Source organism: Pelobates fuscus, chromosome 5, assembly GCF_036172605.1.
Source record: "Pelobates fuscus isolate aPelFus1 chromosome 5, aPelFus1.pri, whole genome shotgun sequence".
NCBI lineage: Eukaryota > Metazoa > Chordata > Amphibia > Anura > Pelobatidae > Pelobates > Pelobates fuscus.
Genome location: NC_086321.1, coordinates 325,458,966 through 325,465,136, shown reverse-complemented (window position 1 = coordinate 325,465,136; position 6,171 = coordinate 325,458,966).

Below are 6,171 nucleotides of genomic sequence, written 5' to 3'. Positions count from 1 at the left end.
TGTATAAATTTACCTATAGAAGTCCATCCTTTTTTTTCTTTTTTTTTTAAACGGGCAGACAGGGTTTTCATTTGATACCTTTCATATATGTGTCATCTTTTACTATGAATAAAAAAATAATATAAACAAATGAGGAGTGCAGCTAAAAAAAAAAAAAATATACACCAAGCCAGATTTGTTGGGTTGTTTTTATTTATTTTTAATAGGAATACATCATTATAGCATTTTGCAATTTTTATTTTATTCTCTGCAGAAGTTAGAAGTATAGATCAGACAGTGTCAGTACATGTGATCTGCTTGCATTTTGCTAAAACATTTCAATACAGAAGGCTACTCTATAAATTAGAAGAAATTGGTTTAAATGGCAAGAGTTAGTGAAGGCCTGAGCCCTGCAAATGTAGATGACCTGGCAGGGGTGATTTGGATCGTGGACCTTGCTGTTTGAGGTGCATTACAGTATATATTATTAGTCATTATGAAGATTGTAGAATTCTTTTTTTTCAGATTAGACAAATGTAGTCCAAAGTTCTGCCCTGGGTTGGTTTCGACTGCCCAACAGGCCTCAAAAGTCACATATCAGTATGTGCATATCATACAAAACTAGGTAAAGTGATATAGTCTAAGCATCTTACTTCTCTACAGAGGAATTTGGATAAATTTGGAGAGTATGCAGGCTAGCAGCAGATATGTTTGAATATAAAGTATTGCCTTTATAGAAGTTAAATTAGGAATCCACCTTGAATAGGTGGTGCAATATTGGGCACCTGTTTAAAAGAAGGATACTGTGGAAATAGGAAAACGGAAGAAGTGTAAAATATTACAGAAAGAAGAGAAGAGATCTTCATTAAGAAGAAAGGCTAAAAAAAAAAGGTCATCCATTGTAGTCATAGCTTTTTAACCTATGGAAATAAAATTGTCTTTTAAGAGAAAGAACAATGAATATAGTTACACTAAAACCAATATGGCTGAATTCAGATGCTAATGGCAGATCATTCAAATGATTAATGTTTTATTGGTTTATGCCAGAAACAAAGATACATTTACAACTTTAATTAAAGGACCACTATAGTGCCAGGAAAACAAACTCGTTTTCCTTGCACTAAAGGGTCATTAGGTCCCCTTCTCCACCTGGACTGAAGGGGTTAAAGCCCTTTCAGCCACTTACCTTTCTCCAGCGCCGGGCTCCCTTGGCGCTGTCTGAACTCTCCTCCCTCTGCCGACATCAGCTCCAAATGTGCACGTGCGGCAAGAGCTGTGCGTGCATTCAAACCGCCCATAGGAAAGCATTAATCAGTGCTTTCCTATGGACGTCCAGTGTCTTCTCACTGTGATAGCCATTTGGTGCAAGATGTTTCTAAACTACTTGCACGTTTGGGGTAGGATGAAAATTGCCATATTTTAAAAGGAACCTATTGTCCCGAAAATAACTTTTTTGGGGGGGAGTGGGGATTACAAGTTCCCTTTTGTTTTTGTAACCTCTGTCAAAATGCCATTTAAAGGGTTACTCCATTTAAAAAAAAAAAAAATTAAAATCTCTGTTTTAAAGCATGATACTCTGATGGCTTTATACTTTAGGTCTCTTCCCTTCTTAGCTAAAAAAAATATAAGTATAAAAAAAAGTTTCGTGAAAGTTTATGAAATCAAGGAAACTTCTCAGAGAGAAGCCTGTGGTTGGACCATTTCGCCGGCTTAGAGCGCATCTCTGCAGTTTGAGGTGGCAGGGGAGTAGGGAGGATTTTTTATTTTAACCCTATTTCTCCAACGTTGGGAGGCGGAAGGAGGTCTTTACATCTGTTGCCAACTTGTTGTGTGCCCTGACAACGGATGTAAAATGTGCACAGAATTAACATTAGCTAGTTTGGAACACTGTATCACGTGTGTCAGGGATGCAACTAAGTGGTCATGTCTCATGCGTTAGGTTGCAGCTTCCTGATCTCGTCGTAGTGGTGAGCTGGTTGCTGGGATACGGTGCTTGAGTGTGGGGGTTGGCTCTACAGCAAGTAAGCAGTCGGTACCACAGTACTTGCAGGAACAATACTTTTATTGCCACAAGGGTAAGAGCTAAGGGAGCGGCAAAAAGTGGTCTTTCAGAACCAGCTGCTTAGGCTCGGTAAATATATATATATATATATATATATATATATATATATTTGCAAGTGCAGGTACCCAATATTGGTACCTGTCTGACCTTGTAACTATTAGGAGCACACTGGTAGTAAACAGACAAAAGACAATGCTTACATTGCTGCCTCGTAACACCTCTACTGGATCTGTGCCTGGTGTGGGGGCACAAGGCTCAGCTGGAAGATGTTTTGATCACCCTGCCAAGGTCAGAGCTCCAGCACAGACAAGAGCCCAATGAACCCCGTTTGGGTAATCCAGCTATATCTTAACTAGCAAAGTTACATAAATTGCATCATACATACTCAAAGCTATTATATTATATAATTCTTTATTTTTGTTGTGCATCGATACAGCATGGATATCACAGTTACAAGATTTGAAGCCACATAAGTTAATATCCAGCTTGGAATACTATAGACTGCTCTTTTTTTTATAAAGAGAACAAGAGTACAAACAAGATAAGCATTGATAGTAAGCATATCATCACAAATACATAAAAACACATAATCACAGGCATAGGCTACGTGACATGCTAATACTGAGTTTCTGGGCATGTACCTGTCAATTAGACTGGAGAATATGCAAAAATTGATAGTTGATAATGAAAACTAATGAGAAAAAAAACATGTTAAATGTTAGTTGTGATGAATCAGGATAACAAAAAATACAGAAACCACTGGAGCTCCGGGGAGCTTAAAAGCTTGATCCTGCTTAGTATAGTCAGTTTGAGCAGAAAGACTGCAGTGTATGTGCAGAGTAATAGCATGATGAATTGATCATGATAATAGCTTCTCAGGAGATTCTCTCTTCCCACTCCGACCTCCGGTGCCACTGCGCTCCCGGCCTGAATAAGGCCGCAAAATCTGCATTTCTTCCTAGGACCTCCAAAGCACCAAGTTTAGGGGAAATATGTAGCCCCAGTAGTTGCTTACATCCGTTAATTTCATGGTTTTGAGCGAATGTTTGCGGAAGTTATGTTTGCATAAACCCCATAAATTGCAGGAGCTGTGCTGACATGCGGCCAGCTCACATGGCGGTCCAGCCCCACCACCCAGAGTCCGGATTTTGAAGTAAGAATGCTTTTAGATGATTTCTGACTTTAGTGAATAACCCAATCTTTCTCTTTTAACTAGAGGTACAAAGGTCCATTAGCGGGGAGTGAAGCAAGAAAGGCCACAGAGAAAGTTGTTTTTAATGACAAACACTAAGACAACATGCAACCAATATTATACACATAAACCAGGGCTCGACAAATCCCAGGTCGCCATGTCGACTAGGAAATTTGTCCTGGCGTCTGGGATTTATGAGCCTGTTCATGGCTGTCTGAGATCGGAAGCAGACATGCAGGTAGCTCATGGAGACCTAAGCAAGTTAGGCTGCTAACTGAGTGTAGATCAAGCGAGGGAGCGTTCATCTTCCTGCTCAATAGTTTGACGATCTCAGCTAATCCAATGCTTCCCCCTTATAGGAAAGCATTTGGAGACTATTGTGTATGCGCTGCAAAATGCCTTACTGCGTCAATCAACATCTCCTCATAGAGATGCATGGAATCAATGAACCCTTATGGAGAGCATTAAGCGTCTCCATGCAAAGCATTAAGACACTGAATATAGTTGCTGCACATTGTGCAGCACTGACCCAGGAAGCACATCTAGAGGTCGTCTGAGTGACTACCACTAGAGGTGTTACTAGGCAGCAATGTAATCATTGCCTTTTGTCTGAAAAGACAGTGTTTACATTAAAAAGCGTGCACAGACAGGCTATAGACTTCAGAACAACTACATTAAGCTGTAGTGGTTCTGGTGACTATAGTGTCCTGTTAAGAATTGTATCTATGATGTTGAAAAACCTTGCTCCTAACTTTTTTAGCTGGCTCCTAGATTCCAAGCAAATTTGTCGAGCTCTAACTTAGACAGTGACACACTGCTATACACACACTCATTCAGACAGTATACACATTGCTACACATACGCAATGCTACAAGTGGAGTGAGATATAGTACGCACATTGTAAATAGTTTATTATTTATTTAGGGAATTTTTCTCTTCCAATCTCGGAGATGTTACATAACACCAAGTACTGTAGTGTACTGTGATGTCACACATATATAATTAATTATGCAATTTACCATGGCCAGTATATTTTTTTCCAAAAAAGGCAACTCTATGTGTGACCCAAGTGTATATGGCTGAAAGATCCGGTCATAAACTGATCAGCCACAGCAATAAAACCACTGACAGGTGGAGAGAATAACACTAATTATATTGTTACACATTGTTATAGTGTTACATTTGGACATCCAAGGCTCCTTGATGCAGTGAGGAGCAGAAGCTATCCCGTCTGGTCCCATCACACAGAAGAGCTACTGCAGCTCAAATTGCTGAAAAACTCAATACTGACCATGAGAAAAAAGTGACAGAACACACAGTGCATCACAGTTTGCTGCATAGGCGTGCGCACGGAGTGTGCCGGGTGTGCCCGGGCACACCCTAATCACACCTCCGTGCTGCACTGCCTGAGCGGGCAGACTAACATGTCGGGTCCTCAGTCTAAGACCGAGGACCCGACACAGGAGGGGGCCCAGCGGCGTGCACACAATGCCACTGGGTGCGAGGCCCCTCCTGTCAGTCTGCCCTGACGGAGATCCAGCCTCAGTCTAGAGCTCCGCCGGGAGTGAGCTGCAGACTGAGGTGTCTCACGATCTCCAGCCTGTCAGTGTTGCCATGGCAACGCTCTGACTGGAGATCGCAAGACTGACCATGTGGTCTGCAGCTCACTCCCGGCGGAGCTGCAGACTGAAGAGAAAGGGCGCCCACTGGACCACCAGGGAAGGTATTTAAGCCCCCCCCCTGCCCCCCCCCTCTACCCCCTGTCACTCACTGCCCCCCCACTCTATCCCCTGCCACTGCCTCTCTACCCCCCATACCCCTGTCGCTGCCCCGCTACCCCAACCCCTGTCACTGCCCCTCCACCCCCCAACCCCTGTCACTGCCCCTCCACCCTTCCTAACCCCTGTCACTTCCCCTCTACCCCCCTAACCCATGTCACTGCCTCTCCACCCCACCAACCTCTGTCACTGCCCCTCCACTCCCCCCACCTGCTGTCACTGCCCCTATACCCCTCAACCCCTGTCACTACCCCTCTACCCCCTAACCCCTGTTCCTACCTCTCTACCCCCTAACCCCTGTTCCTACCCCCCAAACCCCAGTCACTGCCCCTCTACCCCCCTAACCCCTGTCACTAACCGTCTACCCCCGCTACCTCTTGTCACTGCCCCTCCACCCCCCAACTCCTGTCCCTCTACCCCCCAACCCCTATCACTACCCCTCCACCCACCTAACCCCTGTCACTACCCCCCACAACCCCTGTCACTAACCCTCCCCCCAACCCATGTCACTGCCCCTCTACCCCCCTAACCCATGTCACTGCCTCTCCACCCCCCTTAACCCCTGTCACTGCTCCTCCACTCCCCCAACCCCTGTCACTGCCCCTCTACCCCAACCCCTGTCCTTACCCCTTTACCCCCCTAACCCCTGTCCTTACCCCTCTACCCTCCAACCCCTGTCACTGCCCCTCTACCCCCTAACCCCTGTCACTAACCGTCTACCCCCGCTACCTCCTGTCACTGCCCCTCCACCCCCTACCCCCTGTCCCTCTATCCCCCCAACCCCTGTCGCTGCCCTTCCACCCCCCTAGCCCCTGTCGCTGCCCCTCCACCCCCTAACCCCTGTCACCTACACAGTGCCCCTCACAATCATACACACTGTACCGCACACACACCGCATCCCTCACAATTACACACACTGTACCCCTCTTTCCGCAGGATAATGCACCGTGCCATAGTGCAAAACTTGTTTAGGGATGGTTTGAGAAAAAAATGACAAAGAGTTTGAGATCTTGGCCTCCAAGTTCCCAGATCTCAATCCGATTAGCATCTGTGGGGTGTGCTGGAACAACAAACCCAATCTATGATGGCTCCTCCTCACAACTTGCAGGACTTAAAAGATCTGCTGCTCATGCCTTGATGCCAGGACACGTTTATCGGTT